Genomic DNA, 25,431 nt, shown 5'->3' with positions numbered 1-25,431 from the left:
GGCAAATTCCCATGCCTGAACAAAATAAGCAATTTTATCAGCAATGGTAGTTCAAGGTGGAGAAGAATATCAGCAACTTTAGAAAAGTCTAGTCTATTGGAATACTTTGCAGAGGCTATATGTCTCGAGAACGAAGGATCCTATACATTCAGTGACACTAGAAGCCAAATTGGCACTATATTGTACAGCAGATCTCTAGAATTTAGTTCCTCTTGCATAACTGAAACTTTACACATGTTGAATAGCAATTCCCTATTTCTCCCAGCCCCTGGCAATCACCATTCTCCTCTCTGCTTCTATGAGTTTTACTATTTTAGATGCATGATTTGAGAGGAATCATGCAATATTCCTCTCATATAATGCATTCCTTTCTGTGACTGGCCTATTTCACCTACCCTAATGTTCTGAAGATTCATCTAGGTTACAGCCCTTAATTTTAATTTTATGAGGCACCTCAATACGTTTTCCATAGCAGTTACACCATTATGCATTCCCACCAACAGTGTACAGGATTCCATTTTCTCCACATTCTCACCGACACTTGTTGTCTTAAGTTTTTTAATAATAGTCATCCTAACAGGTGTGAGGTAGTATCTCATTGTAGTTTTGATCTGTATTTCCCTGATGATGATTGCTATTGAGAATCCTTTGTAGTATGTCTTCTTTGGAGACATGTCTATTCAAGTCTCCCCATTTTTTAATCAGGTTACTAGTTTTGTTGCTATTGAGTTGTAAAAATTCCTTATATATTTTGGAACTTGACCTCATCGATAGACTGTTTGCAAATATTTTCTCCCATTTATAGGCTGCCTTTTTACTTTGTTAGTTGTATCCTTTGCTTTACAGAAACTCTTTAGTTTGAGGTAGTCCCTCTTGTCAATTTTTGCTTTTGTTGCCCATATCTTTGGTGTCATATTCATGAATCACTGCTAACACTAATGTCATAAAGTTTTCCCCTCTTTTTTTTCCTTGGAGTTTTATAGTTTCAGGTCTTACTTTTAAGACTTTAATTCATTTTGAGTTGATTTTTGTTTATAGTGTAAGATGACAGTCCATTTTCATTCATTTGCATGCAGGTATCCAATTTTCCCAACACAAGTTTTGGTATTCTTGTCAAAGATCAGTTAATTACATATGCATGGATTTATTTCTGAGCTTTGCATTCTGTACCATCAGACTATATGTCTGTCTTTATGCCACATCCTACTGTTTTAATTATTATAGCTTTGTAATACATTTTGAAATAAGGAAGTGTGATGCTGGCTATGTGGGGGCCTTTTGTGATGCCATTAATTTTAAAATTGTTTTTTCTATTTCTATAATAAATACCATTGGCATGTTTTTAAAAAGTTAAATAACAGATTACATTCAACATTATCTTGTATTAGTTTCAGATATACAGCACAGTGGTTAGACAATGATACACTTCACAAAGTGCTTCATCCAATATTTCCAGTACCCATCTTGCACCTTACATAATTATTACAGTATTATTAACTGTGTTCCTTATGCTGTACTTTACATCCCTGTGACTATTTTGTAACTACAAATTTGTAATTCTTAATCTCTTCACTTTTTTTCACCCAGCATCTCAATCCCCTTCCCTTCTGGTAACCATCAGTCTGTTCTCTGTATCTGTGAATCTGTTTCAGTTTTGTTTGTTTGTTTTGTTTTGTTTTTTAGATTCCACATATAAGTAAAATTATATACCGTTGGCGTTTTGATAGAGATTGCACTGAATCCATAGATCACTTTGGGTAGTATGGATATTTTAACTACCATTTTAACGAAAAATAGATATTTTGGGTAGTATTAAGTCTTCCAATCCATGAACACAGGATGGCTTGCAATTTGTTTGTGTCTTTTTAAAATTCTTTTTCTAAAAAAATATTTTATTTATTTTTTTTTAGAGAGAGGAAGGGTGGGAGAAAGGTAAGGAGAGAAACGCCAATGTATGGTTTCCTCTCACATGCCCCCTAATGGGGGCCTGGCCCGCAACCCAGGCATGTGCCCTGACTGGGAATCAAACCAGTGACCCTTTGGTTTGCAGGCTGGTGCTCAATCCACTGAGCCATACTAGACAGGGCTCTTTTTAAAATTTTTTCATCAGTATTTTCAGTGTACACATCTTTTACCTCTTTAGTTAAGTTTATTCTTACATATTTTATTTCTAAGTCTTTTTGATGTTATTGAAAATGGGATTGTTTACCTAATTTTCTTTTTCAGAAAATTCATTGTTAGTGTATGGAAATGCTATAGATCTTCATATGTTTGTTTTGTATCCTGAAACTTTACTGAATTTATTAGTTCTAACAGCTTTATGGTGGAGACTTTAGGGTTTTTTTTTTTGGATAAAAAATCAAGTCATCCACAAACAAAGACATTTTTCCTTTTTCCTTTCCTACTTGGATCCATTTTATGACTTTTTATTGCCTGACTGTTCTGGCAAAACATCCAGTGCTATCTTGAATAGAAGTGGGATTGGAAGGAGCAGGCATTCTTGCCTTGTTCCTGATCTTAGAGGAAAAATTTCTGCTTTTTACTGTTGAGTACAATGTTAGCTGGTGCTTATCACATATGGCATTATTATGTTGAGGTAATTTCCTTCTACTCCTAGTTTATTGATAGTTTTTATCATGAAAGGGCATTGAATTTATTCAAGTATTTTTTCTACATCTATTAACCACGTGATTTTTCTTCTTCATTCTGCTAAGGTGGCGTATCACATTAATTGATTTTCATAAGTTAAACCATCTTTGCATCCCTCAAATAAATCCCACTTGGTTGTGGTGTAAATGATCCTTTTAATGTGCTATTGAAATATATCTGCTAATATTATGATGGTATTTTAAACAAAAGATTTATTTAATTTAAAATATATACAATGTTTAATGGCAACAAATATTCCAAGTCATGAAAAGCAAGGGCCTACAGCCAAGGCTGCACTACCCGGCAAGGCTTTCAATTAAAATAGAAGAGGAAATACGGAGTTTCCCAGACAAGAGAAGGCTAAAAGAATACATGTCTACCAAACCAGCACTCAAAGATATGTTAAGGGGACTGGTTTAAGAAGACGAAGGAAAAGAATGAGAGAGAGAGGAACACAGGGACAAAGAGAAAAGATGAGTAAGTTTCTATCAGTAATATCTCTCAATGTGAATGGACTAAATGCCCCAATCAAAAGACACAGGGTAGCTGAATAGATAACAAAACATGACCCACATATATGCTGCCTACAAGAGACCCACCTCAGAGCAAGAGACCCACACATTGAAAGTAAAGGGATGGAAAAAAATATTCCAAGCAAATGGGCAAGAAAAAAAGGCCGGGGTTGCCATACTTGTATCAGACAAAGTAGATTTCAAAACAAAGGCCATAAAGAGAGACCAAGAGGGGCACTTTATAATACTTAAAGGAAGAATCAATCAAGAAGACATCAATATTGTAAACTTATATGCTCCCAATATAGGAGCCCCCAAGTTTATAAGGAAAACCTTGGATGATTGCAAAAAAGATATAGACAGCATCACACTGATAGTAGGGGATTTCAACACCCCACTGTCAAAAATGGACAGATCTTCCAAACAAAACATCAATAAACATATTGTGGCACTCAATGACACACTGAATCAAAGAGACTTAACTGACATATATAGAACTTTACATCCCAAAGAAGAAAAATACACATTCTATTCAAATGCTCATGGCAGTTTTTCAAAGATAGACCACATGCTAAGACACAAAGCAAACCTCAGCAAATTCAGGAAATTTGAAATAATACCAAACTTTTTCTCAGACCACAAAGGATTGAAACTTGAAATCAATCTCAAAAAGGAACTTCCAAAAATTGCAAACTCATGGAGACTGAACAGTAGAGTATTAAACAATGAATGGGTCAATAATAAGATAAGAGAAGAAATCAAAAAAGTTCTGGAAACAAATGAAAATGAACACACAACAGTCCAAAACCTACGGGACACAGCAAAGGTGCGCCTGAGAGGGAAGTTCATAGCAATACAGGCCTACCTAAAAAAGATAGAAACATTTCACATAAAAGACCTCACACTACAACTTCAAGAACTGGAGAAACAACAACAAATAAATCCCAGAGTAAGTAGAAGGAAGGAAATAGTCAAGATGAGAGCAGAACTGAATGACATAGAGACAAAAAGAACAATTCAGAGGATCAACCAATCCAGAAGCTGGTTCTTTGAAAAGATAAATAAAATTGACAAACCTTTAAGCAGACACATCAAGAAAAAAAGAGAGAGGACCCATATTAATAATATCAGAAACGAAAGCGGAGAAATAACAACTGATACCACAGAAGTACAAAGGATCGTCAGAAACTAGTATGAACAATTATATGCCAAGAAATATGAAAATCTTGATGAAATGGACATATTTTTAGAAAAGTATAATCTTCCAACACTGAAGGAGGAAGAAACAGAAAGCTTGAACAGACCTTTAACAGCTGGGGACATTGAAGCAGTCATCCAGAAACTCCCAGCACCCAAAAACCCGGGGCCGGACAGTTTCACAGGAGAATTTTACAAAACATTTAAGGAAGAGCTAACCCCTGTCCTTCTCAGACTATTCCAAAAAATCCAAGAGGAGGGAAGACTCCCAGATTCTTTCTATGAGGCCAGCATCACCCTGATCCCAAAACCAGATAAAGACCCTACAAAGAAAGAAAACTGCAGGCCAATTTCGCTGATGAACATAGATGCTAAAATCCTCCACAAAATATTGGCAAACCCCATCCAGCAATACATTCAACAGATTATCCACCACGATCAAGTGGGATTCATCCCAGGCATGCAGGGATGGTTCAATATACGCAAATTAGTAAATGTGATACATCACATGAATAAAAGACAAAAACCACATGATCATCTCGGTAGATGCATAAAAAGCATTCGATAAAGTACATGCGCCCTTTTATGATCAAAACACTCAGCAAAATGGGAATAAATGGGGCATTCCTCAACGTAATAAAGGCCATATATGAAAAACCTACAGCCACTATCATACTCAACGGGCAAAAACTGAAAACTTTGCCACTAAGACTGGGAACATGGCAAGGATGTCTGCTCTCACCGCTTCTTTTCAACATTGTATTGGAAGTCCTAGCCACAGCGGTCAGACAAGAGAAAGAGATGAAGGGCATCCAGATAGGAAAGGAGGAAGTAAAGCTATCATTGTTTGCAGATGACATGATAGTGTACATCGAGAACCCTGTAGACTCTACAAAAAAACTCAACCTAATCAGTGAATTTGGCAAAACAGCAAGATACAAAGTCAACATTCAGAAATCAAAGGCATTTTTGGTACACCAGCAGTGAAATAGAAGAAGAAGAAATCAGAAAAAAAAATACCATTCGATATAGCTAGAAGAAAAATAAGTACCTAGGCATAAATTTAACCAAAGACGTAAAAGACCTGTACGGAGAAAAATATACAACATGGAACAAAGAAATGAAGGAAGACACAAATAAATGGAAGCATATACTGTGCTCATGGATTGGAAGAATTAATATCATCAAAATGTCCATACAACCCAAAGCAATTTATAGGTTCAATGCAATCCGTATTAACATACCAATGACATATTTCACAGAAATAGAACAGAGATTTCAAAAATTTATATGGAACCGTAAACGACCCCGAATAGCCTCAGCAATTTTGAGAAAGAAAAACAAAGTAGTAGGGATGACAATACCGGGCATCAAACTCTACTACAAAGCCACTATACTCAAAACAATCTGGTACTGGCAGAAGAACGGATCCATATACCAGTGGAACAGAATAGAAAGCCCAGAAATAAGCCCACGTCTATATGGGCATCTAATATTTGGCAAAGGGGGCAGAAGCATAAAATGGCGCAATAATAGCCTCTTCAAGAAATGGTGTTGGGAGAGCTGGACGGCTACATACAAAAAATTGAAATTGGATTATCAGCTGACACCATACACAAAAATAAACTCAAGATGGATAAAAGCCTTAAATATAAGTCACAAAACCATAAAAATCCTAGAGGAGAACATTGGCAGGAAACTCTCAGATATCCCGCGCAGCAATTTTTTCACTGATATGTCTCTTAAAGCAAGGGACATAAAGGAAAGAATAAAGCAGTGGGACCTCATCAAAATAAGAAGCTTCTGCACGGCAAAAGAAAACATCAGCAAAATGAAAAGGGAGCCAACCGTATGGGAAGATATATTCGCTAATGATACGTCAGATAGAGGTTTGATCTCCAGCATATATAAAGAACTCACTCGACTCCACTCCAAGAAGACAAACGATCCCATCAAAAAATGGGCAAAGGACCTGGGCAGACGCTTTTCCAAGGAGGAGATACAGAGGGCCCAGAGGCATTGGAAAGGATGCTCAGCATCAGTAGCCATCAGAGAAATGCAGATCAAAACCACCATGAGGTAACACCTCACACCGGTCAGAATGGCCATCATAAACAGATCCACAAACAACAGGTGCTGGTGAGGCTGTGGAGAAAAGGGAACCCTAGTCCACTCTTGGTGGGAATGCAGACTGGTGCAGCCACTGTGGAAAGCCGTGTGGAATGTCCTCAAAAAGCTGAAAATGGAACTGCCTTTGGATCCAGTGATTCCCCTGCTGGGACTATACCCTAAGATTACCAAAACGCCAATACAAAAGAACCTATGCACCCCAATGTTCATAGCAGCACAATTTACAATAGCCAAGTTTTGGAAGCATCCTAAATGCCCATCAGTAGATATTGGATCAAAAAATAATGGTACATATACACAATGGAATACTACGCAGCAGAAAGAAAAAAAGAACTACTAAACTTCGCGACAGCATGGATGGAACTGGAGAGCATTGTGCTAAGCGAAATAAGCCAGGGGGCAAAAGACAAGTATCATATGATCTCACCTATAAGTGGAACCTAACCAACAATACAAAGATGCAAGGAAAGTAAGACCAGCAACACTGAAAGGAAAAGAAATCAACAGAGACAAGAGAGAGGGAGGGAGTGGGGGCGGGGAAAAGGAGGGGAAGGGGAAAGTCAAGGAACATATAGCAAGGACTCATGGACAAAACCAAAGGGGAAGAGCTGAGGGAAGGAAGCACGGAGGGGGAAGGGAAAATTGTAGGGGTCTGCAGAGACAAATGTATTTGAAAAAATAAATTAAAGAAAAAATGGAAGGCGAAATAAGGAGTTTCCCAGACAAAAGAAGGCTAAAAGAATACACTTCCACCAAACCAACCTGCACTCTATGCTAAAGGGACTGCTTTCAGATCAAGAAAAAGTTTCTATGAATACCCAGTTCCTTTCAGACTTGCCAATACTTGATATTACCAATATTTTGAATACTCATTAATCTGATTGTGACAATGATGTTATTTTAATTTTTCTTATACTATTTGTTGAAACTAAACCTGTTTTAGTACATTTCTTGCCTATCTATTTTTTAAAAAAATCTTTAAAAACCTTTTTCTTTTTCTTTATCCATTTATTGATTAAAGGTTTGTAGAACTTTTTTCCCTAAAGAAAACCCAAAAAACCCCAAAAAACAAAAAACCCATTAACCATGTTTTAGATGTGTTGCAAATACTTTCTGATTCTATTCTTCGTCCTTTAATTTTTTTATATGTATATTACTATATAGTTAAATGTTTAATATAGTTATATTGTCAATATTTATAGCTTCTGTGTTTGAATATTTTACTTCAGGTCATGAAAAATATTAATTCTATTTTCTTCTAAAACTCCTTAGATTCTACATATTGATATTTAACTCACCTGAATATTTCTTGTATAATGTGTGAAATAGGGCTCTATATTTGTTTTATTTCAAGTAATAGTGGTCCATGCACCTTATTTGTGGAATAAGCCTTATTTTCTCCATTTATTTGAAATATCAACTTAATCATATATTACATTGTTAGATATATATGTTTGTCTCTAGAATGTTCATTATTTTTCATTGATCTACTTGATTATTTCTGTGCTGTTGTCATGTTGGTTTAATTTCCTGAGATTTTATAATGGTTTTAAATTTGTTTAATATTTTATAATTAACTTTGACATTTAAAAAATAAATAAAATCAATCTGCATTTAAGGAAGAGAGAGAGATGGAACTCCTACCTTTTGTGACAACATGGATGAAACTGGAGAATATTAAGCTAAGTGAAATAAGCCAGTTGATGAAAGACAAATACCGTATAATCTCACCTTTAAGTGGACTCTAGTCAACAAAATAAACTAATGAACAAAATAAACCACAGGCATGGAAACATGGAGCAGACTGAAAGTGACAAGAGAGGATGGGGAAAGAGGACAATGGTGGAAAGAAGGGGAAGGGACTAGACAGAGAACATGTATGAATGACCCATGGACATAGACAACAGAGTGGGAACTGACTGTGGGAGTGGGGGTGGGGGTGGGGTGGGTGGAGAGGGGGAAAGGGAAAAAATGGAGACAATTGTAATAGAATAAACATGATTTATAATTTTTAAAGTTAAGAAAATGAGAAAAAGTAAAATAAATAAAATCTTTAAAAAATTTTAAAAAATAAAAAATAAAATATATACAATGTTTAAAAATAAAAAAAATAACAATGAAACCAAAGTCTCTCTCTTTTCTCTGACTCACAGAGTCTCTGAAGGTAAGGAATAAGAAGGATGAGAAGGTTGAAAGAAACTCAAACAAATAGATATGGATTGTTGGTCTTACTTATCTGTTAATTAACTCCTTGAATTCAGTGGGTCCCTTAGCCTCTTTTAGTCTTAGTTTCCCAATCTGTTGAATTATGAGTATATTTGATATTTTATTAAGTTTTTGCTCTAAAAAGCTATTTGCTTTTGTAATTAACACTTAATATAAAGTAATTCATGCAAAAGAAAAAGACAAGGCAAAACAAACAAACAAACAAAAACAACGGGATATATATGACCCCCAGCAAGTTTTCCTTCTGTCTAGAGCCCCACCTATTCCCCCCCCATAGTCAAGTGCAGTTAGTAGTTTCTATTTATAGAAATATATATTTTTCATTATGCTATTACAGTTGTCCCAATTTTTCCCCTTTGTACCCCTCCATTCGGTACCCCCATTTCCTCCAGCAATCGATTCCCTTAGTTCATGTCCATGGGTCGTGCATGTAAGTTCTTTGGCTTCTCCATTGCCTATACTATTCTTAACCTCCCCCTGTCTATTTGTTCCTACCAGTTATGCTTCTTAATCCCTGTACCTTTTCCCCCATTCTCCCTCCTCCTCCTTGTCTCCAGTCTCCATATCTATGATTCTGTTCCTGTTCTGGTTGTTTGCTTACTGTACTATTTGGATTTAATTATTATTATTTTTTTATTCTTTAAAGAGGGGAAGGGAGGAAGAAAGAGAGGGAGAGAAATATCAGTGTGTGTTTGCCTCTCACATGCTCCCTTCTGGGGACCTGGCTCACAACACAGGCATGTGCTCAGACTGGGAACTGAACTGGCGACCCTTTGGTCCACAGGCCGACACTCAATCCACTGGGCCACACCAGCCAGGGCAGGATTCAATTATTGATAGTTGTGAATGTATTGCCATTTTAATTGTTCATTGTTGTGGTCTTTTTCTTATATAATTCCCTTTAGCATTTCATATAATAATGGCTTGGTGATGATGAACTCCTTTAGTTTTACCTTGTCTGGGAAGTACTTTATTTGTCCTTGTATTCTCAATGATAGCTTTGCTGGATAGAGTATTCTAGGTTGCAGGTCCTTGCTTTTCATCACTTTGATACTTCTTGCCAATCCGTTCTTGCCTGCAAAGTTTCTTTTGAGAAATCAGCTGACAGTATTTTGGGGACTCCTTTGTAGGTAACCCTGTGCTTTTCTCTGGCTGCTTTTAAGATTCTCTATTTTTAACCTTTGGCATTTTAATTATGATATATCTTGGTGTGGTCCTTTTGGGTCCATCTTGTTTGGGACTCTGTGCTTCCTGGACTTGTATGTCTATTTCTTTCACCAAATTAAGGAAGTTTTTTTCATTATTTGTTCAAATAAATTTTCAATGTTTTGCTCTTCCTCTTCTCCTTCTGTCACTCCTGTGATTCAGATGTTGGTATGTTTAAAGATGCCCTAGAGGTTCATAAGTCTATCCTTGTGTTTTTAAAATTTATTTTCTATTATTGCTGTTCTGATTGAATGCTTCTTCGTTTCTTCTGTTCCAAATTCTTGATTTGATTTTGGCTTCATCTTCTCCACTGGTGGTTCTCTGTAGATTTTTTTTTTTTAATTTCACTTAATGCAATCTCCATTTCTTCCTCTGTCTTTTTTATAGTGTTGAAGTACCCAGTGAGTTCCCGGAGCATCATGATAACCAGTGTTTTGAACTCTGTATCTCATAGATTGTTTATCTCCATTTCATTTACTTCTTTTTCTAGAGCTTTGTTCTATTCTTTCATTTGGGCCGTAATTCTTTGTCTCCTCAATTTGGCAGCCTCCCTGTATTTGTTTCTATGTACTGGGTAGAGCTGCTTTGACTCCCTGTCTTAGAGCACCTGTTATGTGGGGTGGAGCTTTAGGTAATCGCCAGGGTCTGGCAGCTTGCATCACCACTCTGTTGCTCTGTGTCGGGGAGGGCTCAGAGTGGGGACAGTGTCACTGCCTGACCTCTGGAATTTTTCCCAGGAGGAAGCTGTCTCCCCACTCGCATTTCACTTTCTCCCCATATGCCACTGGTGCCCTTCCAGCTGTTGCCCTGGTGCTGAATCCCAGAGGGAGTGTATCTATGTGAGTCCTAAGTCCATTGCAGGCCCTTTAAGAGGACACAGTTTCTTCCACTGACCCAACACTCACTGATTTTTACAGCAAGAAGTAGTGGGGACTTATCCTCCTGACGCTGGGACCCAGGGCTGGTAGGTCTGGACTGGGGCTGGGATCCTTCACTTCTGAGATATCCCTCTTGTTTCTTACCTGCCACACATGGATGTGGGACCACCAGTTCCCATCTTCATGCTTCTCTGCACCACTCTTCATCTCAGCCCCTCCTATCCGTCTGGATAAATGGGGCTTCTTTAAATTCTTGGTTGGCATACTTCCACGCAGCTTCATTTTCTGACAATTCTGGGTGATATTTATTTTGTAGTGTAGCTGTATTTTTTTTGCTATAGTTGTATGCAGAGGTGAGGCATGTTTACCTCCATTTTGACAAGACGTCCACAGTTAACAGTTTCTTAGGTATCTGTCCACAACTTTTAAAATCATATCCAGGCATATGTACATATTTTTCTTTGTTTTTTCTTCAAATGGAAGAATACAGAGGATTCTACAGAGGAAGAAACATGAAAATATAGCAGGTTAATATAGTGCAGTCTTGGAAGTCAGAATACCTGGGTTTATATCCAGGTTCTGTCACGTATCAGCTGTTTAAACTTGGCCATCCTTCTTTGTATCTCTAATTCCTCTTCTCTCATATTGGCATAATAATAGAGACTACCTCGTAGACTTTGATGTAAAGACTAAGTAAATTTTACAAAGGGTAGTACCAGTCACTCAGTAAGTGACCATTAAATGCAAGTTAATCTATACCTTCTTTATTTCTTAGCACATAAATTATATAAAGGTTTTAACCCCATGAGCAACTTCCCTATGTGCTACCATTTTTTTTTAGTGGCCATATATTATTGTTATGAATCAAATTTGTGTAACCAGTCCCCTACTGATAAACATTGTTTTCAGGTGTTTACTATTAAAAACATTACTTCAAGAAAAATCCTTGTTCATAATATATCGGCACACACATGTGAACATATTTAAGGATAAATTTTGAGAAGAGGAATTGTTGGGTTAAAGGAGATATATACCCCCCGGCTGGTGTGGCTCAGTGGATTGAGTGCTGGCCTGTAAACTAAAGGGTCACTGGTTTGATTGCCAGTCAGGGCACAGGCCTGGGTTGCAGGCCAGGTCCCCAGCAGGGGGCGCACGAGATGCAACCACACATTGATGTTTCTTTCACTCTCTCCATCCCTTCTCTTCTCTAAAAATAAACAAACAGAATCTTTAAAGGAGATATGTACCTAAAATGTAGATCTGTAATGGCTAATTGACCTCTAAATAAGTTATATCAATTTATTCTACCATCCACATTGTATGAAAGTGTCAGTTTCCCCACACCCACAAAACTCTGAACTACTAATTTCTTATTATATATTTACCATTCCAATATGTGAAAATAGTATCTCATTCTGTTTTAATTTGCATATCTTTAATTATGATTAAAGCTAAGCATCTTTTCCTATGTTTACAACCTATTTATACTTCCTTCTATATTTACTGCCTGTTCATGTTCTTGGAGATTGAGTGGTTTTTAAAATTAGTCATCATTATCAGGCCCATTGTTTAGAAGCTTACAGAGTTTGACTCCAAATTTAAAAACAACAATAACAAAAACAACCAACTATCCCAGACTGCCCATTTTACAGAGGAGGAAATCAAGTCTCAAATACTTTAAATGACTCATACATGCTAGTGTCAGGTAAAGAGAGCTGGAATTTTAACACCTTCTGTTTTTTTTATTATTATTTTTAATTTTATTTTAATTTATTTTTTCAAACATATTTGTCTCTGCCTACCCCCCACCACTTTCCCTTGCCCCCTCCCTTCTTCCCTCCCTCAGCTCTTCCACTTTAGTTTTGTCCATGAGTCCTTGCTATATGTTCCTTGACTTTCCCCTTCCCTTCCTTTTCTCCCCCCCTCCCTCCTTCTCTCTTGACTCTGTTGATTTCTTTTCCTTTCAGTGTTGCTGGTCTTACTTTCCTTGCATCTTTGTATTGTTGGTTAGGTTCCACTTATAGGTGAGATCATATGGTACTTGTCTTTTGCCCCCTGGCTTATTTCGCTTAGCACAATGCTCTCCAGTTCCATCCATGCTGTCGCGAAGTTTAGTAGTTCTTTTTTTCTTTCTGCTGCGTAGTATTCCATTGTGTATATGTACCATTATTTTTTGATCCAATATCTACTGATGGGCATTTAGGATGCTTCCAAAACTTGGCTATTGTAAATTGTGCTGCTATGAACATTGGGGTGCATAGGTTCTTTTGTATTGGCGTTTTGGTAATCTTAGGGTATAGTCCCAGCAGGGGAATCACTGGATCCAAAGGCAGTTCCATTTTCAGCTTTTTGAGGACATTCCACACGGCTTTCCACAGTGGCTGCACCAGTCTGCATTCCCACCAAGAGTGGACTAGGGTTCCCTTTTCTCCACAGCCTCACCAGCACCTGTTGTTTGTGGATCTGTTTATGATGGCCATTCTGACCGGTGTGAGGTGGTACCTCATGGTGGTTTTGATCTGCATTTCTCTGATGGCTACTGATGCTGAGCATCCTTTCCAATGCCTCTAGGCCCTCTGTAGCTCCTCCTTGGAAAAGCGTCTGCCCAGGTCCTTTGCCCATTTTTGGATTGGATCGTTTGTCTTCTTGGAGTGGAGTCGAGTGAGTTCTTTATATATGCTGGAGATCAAACCTCTATCTGATGCATCATTAGCGAATATACTTTCCCATACGGTTGGCTCCCTTTTCATTTTGCTGATGTTTTCTTTTGCCATGCAGAAGCTTCTAATTTTGATGAGGTCCCACTGCTTTATTCTTTCCTTTATGTCCCTTGCTTTAGGAGACGTATCAGTGAAAAAATTGCTGCGCGGGATATCTGAGAGTTTCCTGCCAATGTTCTCCTCTAGGACTTTTATGGTTTTGTGACATATATTTAAGGCTTTTATCCATCTTGAGTTTATTTTTGTGTATGGTGTCAGCTGATGATCCAATTTCAATTTTTTGCATGTAGCCGTCCAGCTCTCCCAACACCATTTTTTGAAGAGGTTATTATGGCTCCATTTTATGCTTCTGCCCCCTTTGCCAAATATTAGATGCCCATATAGACATGGGCTTATTTCTGGGCTTTCTATTCTGTTCCACTGGTCTATGGGTCTGTTCTTGTGCCAATACCAGATTGTTTTGAGTATAGTGGCTTTGTAGTAGAGTTTGATGTCCGGAATTGTGATCCCTCCTACTTTTTTTTTTCCTCAAAATTGCTGCGGCTATTCGGGGTTGTTTATGGTTCAATATACATTTTTGAAATGTCTGTTCTATTTCTCTGAAATATGTCATTGGTAACTTAATAGGGATTGCGTTGAATCTATAAATTGCTTTGGGTAGTATGGACATTTTGATGATATTAACTCTTCCAATCCATGAGCACGGTATATGCTTCCATTTATTTGTGTCTTCCTTCATTTCTTTGTTCAATGTTGTATAGTTTTCTGCGTACAGATCTTTTACGTCTTTGGTTAAGTTTATGCCTAGGTACTTTATTTTTCTTCTTGCTATATCTAATGGTACATCTTTGTTTTGATTTCTTCTTCTATTTCATTGCTTGTGTACAAAAATGCCTTTGATTTCTGAATGTTGACTTTGTATCCTGCTGTTTTGCGAAATTCACTTATTAGGTTGAGGAGTTTTTTTGTAGAGTCTACAGGGTTCTCTATGTACACTATCATGTCATCTGCAAACAATGATAGCTTTACTTCCTCCTTTCCTATTTGGATGTCTTTTATCTCTTTCTCTTGCCTGACCGCTGTGGCTAGGACTTCCAATACGATGTTGAAAAGAAGTGGTGAGAGCGGACATCCTTGTCGTGTTCCCAGTCTTAGTGGCAACGTTTTCAGTTTTTGCTCGTTGAGTATGATAGTGGCTGTAGGTTTTTCATATATGGCCTTTATTAGGTTGAGGAATGCCCCATTTATTCCCATTTTGCTGAGTGTTTTGATCAGAAATGGGCGCTGTACCTTATCGAATGCTTTTTATGCATCTATCGAAATGATCATGTTGCTTTTGTTTTTTCTTTTATTTATGTGATGTATCACGTTTACTGATTTGTGTATATTGACACATCCCTGCATGCCTGGGATGAATCCCACTTGATCGTGGTGGATAATCTTTTGAATGTATTGCTGGATGGGGTTTGCCAATATTTTGTGGAGGATTTTAGCATCTATGTTCATCAGCGAAATTGGCCTGCAGTTTTCTTTCTTTGTAGGGTCTTTATCTGGTTTTGGGATCAGGGTGATGATGGCCTCATAGAAAGAATCTGGGAGTGTTCCTTCCTCTTGGATTTTTTGGAATAGTCTGAGAAGGACAGGGGTTAGCTCTTCCTTAAATGTTTTGTAAAATTCTCCTGTGAAACTGTCCGGCCCCGGGCTTTTGGGTGCTGGGAGTTTCTGGATGACTGCTTCAATGTCCCCAGCTGTTAAAGGTCTGTTCAAGCTTTCTGTTTCTTCCTCCTTCAGTGTTGGAAGATTATACTTTTCTAAAAATATGTCCATTTCATCAAGATTTTCATATTTCTTGGCATATAATTGTTCATAGTAGTTTCTGAGGTTCCTATGTATTTCTGTGTATAAGTTGTTATTTCTCCTCTTTCATTTCTGATATTATTAATTTGGATCCTCTCACTTTTTTTCTTGATGTGTCTGCTTAAAAGTTTGTCAATTTTATTTATCTTTTCAAAGAACCAGCTTCTGGATTGGTTGATCCTCTGAATTGTTCTTTTTGTCTCGATGTCATTCAGTTCTGCTCTTATCTTGACTATTTCCTTCCTTCTCCTTGCTCTGGGATTTATTTGTTGTTGTTTCTCCAGTTCTTGAAGTTGTAGTGTGAGGTCTTTTATGTGAAATGTTTCTATCTTTTTTAGGTAGGCCTGTATTGCTATGAACTTCCCTCTCAGGACCGCCTTTGCTGTGTCCCATAGGTTTTGGACTGTTGTGTGTTCATTTTCATTTGTTTCCAGAACTTTTTTGATTTCTTCTCTTATCTTATTATTGACCCATTCATTGTTTAATAGTCTACTGTTCAGTCTCCATGAGTTTGCATGTTTTTGAAGTTTCTGTTTGAGGTTGATTTTAAGTTTCAATCCTTTGTGGTCTGAGAAAAAGTTTGGTATTATTTCAAATTTCCTGAATTTGCTGAGGTTTGCTTTGTGTCTTAGCATGTGGTCTATCTTTGAAAAACTGCCATGAGCATTTGAAAAGAATGTGTATTTTTCTTCTTTGGGATGTAAGGTTCTATATATGTCAGTTAAGTCTCTTTGATTCAGTGTGTCATTGAGTGCCACAATATGTTTATTAATGTTTTGTTTGGAAGATCTGTCCATTTTTGACAGTGGGGTGTTGAAATCCCCTACTATCAGTGTGATGCTGTCTATATCTCTTTTGAAGTCATCCAACAATTTCCTTATAAACTTGGGGGTTCCTCTATGGGGAGTATATAAGTTTACAATATTGATGTCTTCTTGATAGATTCATCCTTTAAGTATTAAAAGTGCCCCTCTGGGTCTCTTTTTATGGCCTTTGTTTTGAAATCTACTTTGTCTGATACAAGTATGGCAACCCCGGCCTTTTTTTCTTGCCCATTTGCTTGGAATATTTTTTTCCATCCCTTTACTTTCAATCTGTGTAGGTCTCTTGCTCTGAGGTGGGTCTCTTGTAGGCAGCATATGTGTGGGTCATGTTTTGTTATCTATTCAGCTACCCTGTGTCTTTTGATTGGGGCATTTAGTCCATTCACATTGAGAGATATTACTGATAGAAACTTACTCATCTTTTCTCTTTGTCCCTGTGTTCCTCTCTCTCTCATTCTTTTCCTTCATCTTCTTAAACCAGTCCCCTTAGCATATCTTGGAGTGCTGTTTTGGTAGAGATGTATTCTTTTAGTCTTCTGTTGTCTGGGAAACTCCATATTTCCCCTTGTATTTTAATTGAGAGCCTAGCTGGGTAGAGCAGGCTTGGCTGTAGGCCCTTGCTTTTCATGACTTGGAATATTTGTTGCCATTCACTTCTCGCTTGTAGTGTTTCTGTTGAGAAATCAGCTCCTAGGCGTATCAGGGGTCCCTTTGTATGTTACTTTGTCATTCTCCCTTGCTGCCTTGAGGATTCTCTCTTCGACTTTGATAGTTGCCATTTTAATGATGATGTGTCTTGGAGTGGACCTCCTTGAGTTCCTCTTGAGTGGGGTCCTCTGTGCCTCCTGGATGCATGAGAGCCTTTCTCTCCTCAAATTAGAGAAATTTTCCATCGTTACTTTTTCAAAGAGGTTCTCTATCCCTTGTTCCTCTTCTTCTCCTTCTGGTATCCCTATTAAATGGATATTATTGCGTTTCAGGTTGCCCTGCATTTCCCTCAATGCCTCTTCATTCTTTTTGAGTCTTTTTTCCATTTCTTGTTCTTTCTGGGAGCTTCTTTCTACCTTATCCTGCATTTCACTGATTCGATCCTCAGCTTCATCCAGCCTGCTTTGGATTCCTTCTACTGTGTTCTTCAATTCAGAAATGGTATTCTTCATATCCTCTTGTGTCTTCTTGATAGTTTCTATGTCCTTTTCCACTCTGGTATAGTTTGTTGTAAGATCCTGATAGTGTCTCTGCAGTTTCTCATACTTATCTTTGAGCTGGCTGAGCTCATTGATCTTCCTTAGAACCATTGTTTTGAATTCAATATCTGATAGTTCCCTTGCCTCTATTTCATTTAGCTCCCTCTGTGGGGAGTCCCCTTTTCCTCTCATTTGTCCGGAACTTCTTTTTATTCCCATTTTTGTGAGAGTCTCTTAAGTGTTTTTGTCCTTTACTTTTCTTTTTGGGCCTGCCTGTGATGATGTCAGTTGTTGACCCTATATGACCTTGGGTTGTTTGTTTGAGCCTTCCAGGAGTCTACTGTCTGTGTCTGACTCCTGTTTTGGGCAGCTGTGTGACGGCTTCGGTCGGTCAGGGCTGGGATAGTTTTTGGGATCACTCTGCACTCTCACGCTGGCTCCTTGAGCATGCTCCCAGCGCGGTAGGATCCCCTGCCTGCCTGGGCTCGCATGTCCTTGCCCCAGACCAGGGGGCTTATTCTCGACCTCGCGTACTCATCTGGGCCCCCTGTCCAGTGAACTCCCCGGCACTGGTCAGTTAGAGTCTTCTATTGTGTGTTTTCCCCGTTTTTGGCTCTTTGGGTGCGGTTGCTTGCCCTCGCCAAATGGGGACTTCGGAAATGGGAGGAAGCCAACTCCAGGACTCTCTGGTTAATCCTGTCTCTGGTCTCTCCTCCAGGTACTCTGGGCAGCTCTGTGACCCCTTTGGCCGGCGATCTACTAATTTTGTGGGCCGCTCCTCAATCGTGGGCGGGCGTGTCAATTTACTCCTGCCCTTGCCGCTCTGTGCACTCCCTCGCAGACCATATCGGCGCCAATCTGTGGGAGGCCTTGCCGGCAGGTGCAAGCATTCACCAGCCCGCGCCGGTCACACACACGCTCGCCAACTCTCGCCGTTCATTCGGCGCAAGTGTGTGCGCCTGCACTGGGTGTTTTTGGAGTGTCTATGTGTGCTTTTAGGCTTTTGGCTCTTTGGGGGTGTGGCCTCTTCCCGCGCAATGGAGACTATGGCAAGGAGAAGGAGTCGGGACTCCCCGGTTCCTCCTCCCGTTCTTTCCCCAACGCCTCCATTTCTAGTCTCTCCTCAGGGGCCTGTGGGCAGTTCTGTGACCACTTCTGTCAAGGATCCACCACCTGTGCAGCCTGCATTTTGATTGCACGCAGTCTGGTTCCTGCGCGCCCCTCTTCTGCCTCTTTGGGGGCGTGCCTTTCCAGCCCACAAGGGAGAATACAGATCGGAGAGTGACTCGGGGCTCCCTGGTTCCTCCCCCCATTCTTTCCTCAACGCCTCCATTTCCAGTCTCTCCTCAGGGGTCTCTGGGCAGTTCTGTGACCCCTTCGGCCAAGGATCCACCCCCTGTGTGGACTGCGTTTCAATCGCGGGCACTATGGTTCATGCGCGCCCCTCTTCTGCCTCTATGAGGGCGCGCCTTTCCAGCCCTCAATGGAGACTACAGAATGGGGAGGGAGTCGGGACTCTCCGGTTCCTCCTCCCGTTCTCTTCCCAAGGCCTACGTTTCCAGTCTCTCCTCAGGGGTCTCCCAGCCAGTCTGCACTCAGTCCCCCAGCTCACATGCGTACAAGCTGTGTGCGGAGCGCACAAAATGCAGGTTAATTGATTCCCTTATGCCTGAGCGAAATGGTAGCTGCAGAGTGGGAGGTGTGTTATCACCCGGGCTCCACCGGCTGCCGTGTCAGTTCTCTTCACAAAGTTTTCCTCACCAATCTTTTCTTAGGCACCAGCCCACCCTGCTGCCGCCTCTATCCAGAGATCAAGAAGGGTGGCTGCCACTGCAACTTTTGCTTTGGCCCTTTAAATGTCTCTTTGCATCCCCAGCTGCCTGTCTCTGGCAGAGAGTGCCCCTAAGCTTTTCAGGGTTGCCTTTTGGCTTTATTTTCTTGGTTTTAGCTGCTGTAGTTTAGAGGTCCCTGCTCATGATTCAGACCCTGTTCTTCTTGGGGAGAGCTAACTGGCCATTTCAATGTCCCTCTGGTGCTAGTGCCCGTGGGCACCCAGCCCACCCTCTTGAGCCTCCACTGCACTTCTCACCCATTGGGATGTGTGAGAGTCGAATCCACTGTCGTGGCTCCAAGGCTCCTCCCCCACTATTGTTCTATTGTTTTCCAGGTGATTTCTCCATTATTTAGTCGCAATTCCAGTTTGGTCTTGGGAGGAGGTCAGCGTGACTCCCATTCACTCCTCCGCCATCTTCTCTCCAGCCTGGTTATTATTTTTTTTTAATGAAACAGCTGCACTGCTTTTAAACAATATGATTTTTCATTTTTGCTTTGCTAATATATAGATACAACCACTATCATCTCCCTCCTGCTCCTTCCTCCATCATAAACAGGCATAGACCTTTGTATGGGGAATGTCCTATTAACTTAGCTCTCATATAAAAATGTAGAGTGTTAATGAGTAAGTAATCCCACTGGAGTCACCACTAAATATTTCCAAGGAAAGTTTTTTCACAGAACACACTGGTTCCTATAATAGCATCTTCAGCACCTCCCCCCCTACCTTGGTCTCACAAAGTTTATTTTATTCTAGTGTTCCTTCACTTATCTTGTCTTCTTGGGAGATTAATATGCTCACATTATATTACATTTGATTGTGTTCTGAAAATAACATATTAGGGAATAATAGGGTCAATATAATTGTTTTCATTAAAGTGAAATTTATCAGGATGTTAATTTCAGACTGATATGTATCTTTACAGGTCTGAAAAATCTGGAGGAAGAACACTGAAGAAAGGAGATTTGTATATGGGTTGGGGTGCATAACAGTGAGAACAAGATAGAATGCATGGTCTTCTGTATTAAAACTAAGCACTGCACATTCTTATCTGTGAATGGAATGAATACTGCCATTATTTGAGTGCTTACCCCGTTCCAGGCCCAGTGCTAAGATTTTTAAATGCATTATCTCATTTAATTTTCACAATACTTTGCAAGATGAATATTATGTTGTAGATAAGAAAACAAATGATGTTCAGAGAGCCTAAATAGCACTCAAGGGCAAATAATTGGTAGTTTCAGTGTGGGCATTGCCAGGGTGAAGGTGGTTCTCGGGGGAGGTAGTGGAGGGTGTAGGAGGGATAAGTGGCGATGGAAGGAGACTTGACTTGGGGTGGTGAACACACAATACAGTGCACAGATGATGTGGAACTGTGCACTTGAAACCTGTATAATTTTGTTAACCAGTCTCACCACCAATTAATTCAATAATAAGGGAAAACAAACAAAAAAACAAAAACAAACAAACAAAAGAATCCAGGACTTCTGACAGTGTCTTTCACATGCATTTCATTATGTTGTCTGTAGACATAAAGCATATAGCCTGAACTAAAAGAAACAGAAGACAATGTCCTGATGCATGTATGAACAATTAGAGATGTCAGAAATGAAATTATTAGCTTCCAATTTTAGGGAGTTCTTGCTAGAACATTGGAGAGGACATTTGCACATTAAATGAACAATGACCTAGATAACTGTTTTCCAAAATTTTTCCATAGGACACTGATTCTTTAGGCTAATGGGTGATTTTTTTAAAAAAAATGTTTCTGTGCACAAATAATTTTGAAAAATGTTGATTTTTATTAAAGTTGAACAAGTTTACTTACTGCAGTACTTCTCAGAGTGTTTATTGGGCTAATGTGCATTTTAATACTCCAAGACATGTGATAGTGTTCTGTGTTTTCCAATCTAATTTAATTTGCAATTTCCTTTTTAAAGGTCTCATGTGCCATGAAACATACTTTCAGAAATCCTGACTAATTGGAATCTCAAGTCCCTTCTAAGTCTGAGTATTTATGATTTTGTGGTTCTATTATTGTCCAAGGAGACCCAAGAGAGGCTGCTATATGTATGCATCTTAATCCTATGTTCTTGGCCTAATTAATCTGTAAGTGTTCTACAGTGTAAGTTGTTAATTTAGCTCAAGGTGATGTTTGCTGTAAAACTTATTGGCAGTATTATTGATACTTCAAGCATTAACTGGAAGGTTGAACTGGACCATAGGTTCCCAAATCTAGCTTACCATCAGATTCTATTTAGGTACTTGTTACAAATGCAAATTTCTGGGAATTCTGATTTTATATTTTGGGTGAAAGCTCTATAAACAGTTTTTAATGAGTGCTTCAGGTGTTCTGAGGTATATGTTTGGCCTACATGTGAACATTGGGAAAGAGCATAACTTATAGAGTCAAGAAAGCCTGTTGGAATGTTACAGAGGAGATCTCAAACTTGTACGTTTGCCAGATTTGAGAGTTCTACCCAAGACCTAGGAAACTAGAGGAGTGGGGCTTGTAAATGTCTCCTTATGAAGAACTCTACAAATGAATCTGATGTTACAAAGATGCATACTTAGGGACCACTGGTTTAAATGACTTCTATTTCTTTCTAGCCATGAAATCCTTTGATTTTATGAGTGTGGCATGACTTCTCAAAATATCCTTAGTACATTAAGAGAAGCATAGTGTCTAGGATGATGACAGTTATAGTTTCAACTGAGTGTTATACCATGAGACTAGAATTGGGTGGGACACTGGGCTCAACTATGACCATCACCCTAAAAGGAAGCAGGGACAAACTAGAACAAGGTCAGAGGGGAAGTACTTAGATTATGAAGGTATTCAAACTCATATAATATGAAGAATAGTTCAAGGAACTGAGAATGTTCAGCTTGGAGAGAAGAATTGTGTGCAGGTAGAAATATTATCCTTAAGTATTCAAAAGCTTATTCTGTGGAGGACATATTAATGTTATTGTTTAGGATATTAGAAGAAGGATGATGTTTATAATAGAGGAGAAACTACAATGCTTCAGAACCTATTACATCAGGGGCTGTTCTAGACAAAATAGGTATTGTTGACCCACTTTATAGATGAAGAAATAGGACAAGAAAGGGTAAATTTTTTTCTATGGTCATATGGATACTGTGGTAGTGATTAAGACTGTTCACAAACATTCCACTTCTCCTCCTCGCAGACACAGGTTAGGATTTTACATCTTAACCTTCTTTGAAGCTAAGGATGGGCATGCGCCCTCTGGGTGGAATTATTTTAAAGTCTCTGTGTGATTTACCATATTTCCTTCTCCCTATAGTGGTGATAAGAAAAACATATGCCAAGCTGGAGCAGAGGTTCCTTGACAATACGGACTGGATGTATGACATAAGTGAGAAAAAAATATTTCTCTTTCTGACTAGTCATGAAGACCCAGTAGAGGACTGATATATATCTATATCTATATCATCTATATCTATATCTAATCTATATCTATATCTATCTATATATCTATATCATCATCTATATCATCTATGTATCTATCTATATTATCTATATCTATATCTCTCTGTCTATCTAGAGTTCAGCACAAATAATGCCCTTTTTTATTACAAAACCTTTTATTACAAAATCATAAGCATGTAATACTGTAACACAACAATATCACACTCAAGTATACCACATGACATTTTAGGTGAAATTTCAAATTAAAACTAGAAATCATTACACCCTAATTATTACCCTACCAACTGCACTCAAGGAAGCCTTACTTCTGCCGGACCCTGAGTGTGTATGTGTATCTCCTTACTCTATGTTCTTGTTCTAAGCTGTGAGGTTTTTTTTTGTATAAATTCCTGTTTGTCACAGAGACTTTGGAGTTATTTGTTACTGTAGCAAAATTCACCCACCTGGGGTGATACAGCTGTAAGTAGAAGAGTCAGAGTTGAACCTAGTTTATTCTGCTTCAGAAATCTGAACTTTTTCCTTGTAATACATGGCTTCCCAGATGACCAGTAAAAGTTTTATAGTAATGAAAGAGAGCATCTCATTATCTAATTAGTTCATTCATGAAAGTATTTGATAATCACTTGTGGGATCTCTTATAAATGGGATTGATAAGTTAAATAGCAGGATCATGTCTTCCAACTCTAGTATTCTATGATTTCCTGATTTTGTAACAGGTTATAAAACCCAAGCGAAAAATTAGAGTGTGTGTGTATTCTTTATTTTCTTCTTTTCTGGGCCTAATGCACAGCCACTCTATATGTTCTTCTCTGTTCCATCTCAATTGGTCTTTATAAAGAATAAAGATTCTGCTTTTTTTTCTAACAGCAATGAAGTTTGGCACCGAGTCACAATGACCTATCTATTAGCTTTTATTCTTAATGACTTCCCTGAGGAAAAGAAAACATTTGTATTTCAGCTCATTCTTTTCTAGTGCATAATGCATTCTTAGGTTTATTTATAATGGAGGGGGTTGTACCTTCCTGTAGTTTCTCCAAGGTTAGTGCTATCCCAAAATATCATTTCTCCATTTTATGTCAAAATAGAGACATGGAATAATTTTTGGCTTGAGATTTCCTCATCACTATTATCACACTGTGCCATCATCAAAGCAGATATCATCTTAAGTGAGACCTCATTAGAGCTAACATGTGCTGAAAATCAATAAAAATATTTATTATATTCTTATCCTCCTTTGATTTAAATATTCTTATTTTTATCTTGGTTATTACTCATGTAATTCATCCAACTGCAGAGATACTTCTGGAGGAAGTGAAAGGAGTGTATCCACTTAGATTTATAAGAACAGAAGCCACAACACTATATCACAAATTATTGGCAGCACCCTTGAAGATGGTTATGCGTGTAAGGCATGGAATGCCTGCACACAAAGACTTATCTCTAGAACTTTGGGACCAAACCTGAAAACATCACTCTCTGAAACTGAATATTTACTTATTGGACATGATTGGACATTTTCTAAATAACTTACCATAATGAATGGCATGTAAACCTGTTATTATTAAGAAAAGGTTACATCCTGCATCTCAACCATAAAGACCTGAATGTCTCTCAATCTAATACAGAGACCAGATTGTCTTTTAATCTAATTAAGGTCATCAGGGTACTATGTGTGTGCTTAGGAATGTAGTTAGGCATCAGTCTGAGTATGTTCTATGCATTTACTGATAAAGATGCTCTGAGAAAAACAAATTACGTGATTAAGTTGCTCAATACCTGCTCCCCATGGCTTCAAGAGATACGTTAGTATATGAGTGTATGAAAGGTATTGAAAAGACATGTAGAAAAGACACCTTCTTAGCTCTCCCAAGTGTATTTACAAAAAGAACCTTCTTTTGTTTTGTTTAGTTTTAAACAATGCCTATTCAAATAGACCAAGGAACAAATTTAGCAATTATTATATTAAAGGAAAAGTAATCTCTAAACATATCAAGTGTATTATAAATGTGGAAAAAGTGGTAAGCTTGGCATGGAAGTTCTTTCTGTTCTCCATTTGTGTTATTATGAACAACTTATTGATCCTTTCCTTTGAGCCCCGGTTTCCTCTTCTATAGAATGGAAATAAAAATGTTGTGTGAAATAGGGTATGCTATTCCTAGGAAAGCAGTAGAGCTTAGTGATTAAAGGCAAAGATTCTGGAGCTACACCCCCTGAGTTTTAATCCTGGCTCCACTGCTACTTGTGTGTGTGTTGTTGAGCAAGTTACTTAAACATACTTTTCTGTCTGTTTTCTCATTTGTAAAATAAGAGAATCATAGCACCTAACAAAGAGGTTTGTTGTGAACATTAAATGGTATTAAAGTACTTTGAGTGAGCATTCTACTAAACATAAGCTATTATAGTTTAGCTTAACCAAATACATGAGTTGATATAATTGCACAATAAATGGTAGTTAAATTTTAAGCAGAAGTAAACACGTTAGCAAAAGGGCTGGAATCTGTACAAAATTTAGGGGTGGGGGAAGTAGAAGGAGACTCCAAGGCAAGATTATTCTGTATTTACCCAGTAAACTTATAGATTGTTACTTTGATCAATGTCCACAAAAGTTCTTTCCCCCTAGCACATCAGTCAGTCACAGTTGAAGGGCATTTTTAAAATTCTCTAACTATTTTCCTTTTGGCTAGTTCCACACTTACCAGATAACTCTCTATTAGACTTCCCAAGAACCATTCTTATAGGGGAGAGATACAAGTT

This window comes from Pteronotus mesoamericanus, unplaced genomic scaffold (genome assembly GCF_021234165.1).
Source record: "Pteronotus mesoamericanus isolate MK-2021 breed Mesoamerican mustached bat unplaced genomic scaffold, CSHL_Meso_final contig_55, whole genome shotgun sequence".
Taxonomy (NCBI): domain Eukaryota; kingdom Metazoa; phylum Chordata; class Mammalia; order Chiroptera; family Mormoopidae; genus Pteronotus; species Pteronotus mesoamericanus.
The sequence above is the reverse complement of the archived record's forward strand: the minus strand, read 5'-3'. Positions refer to the sequence as shown.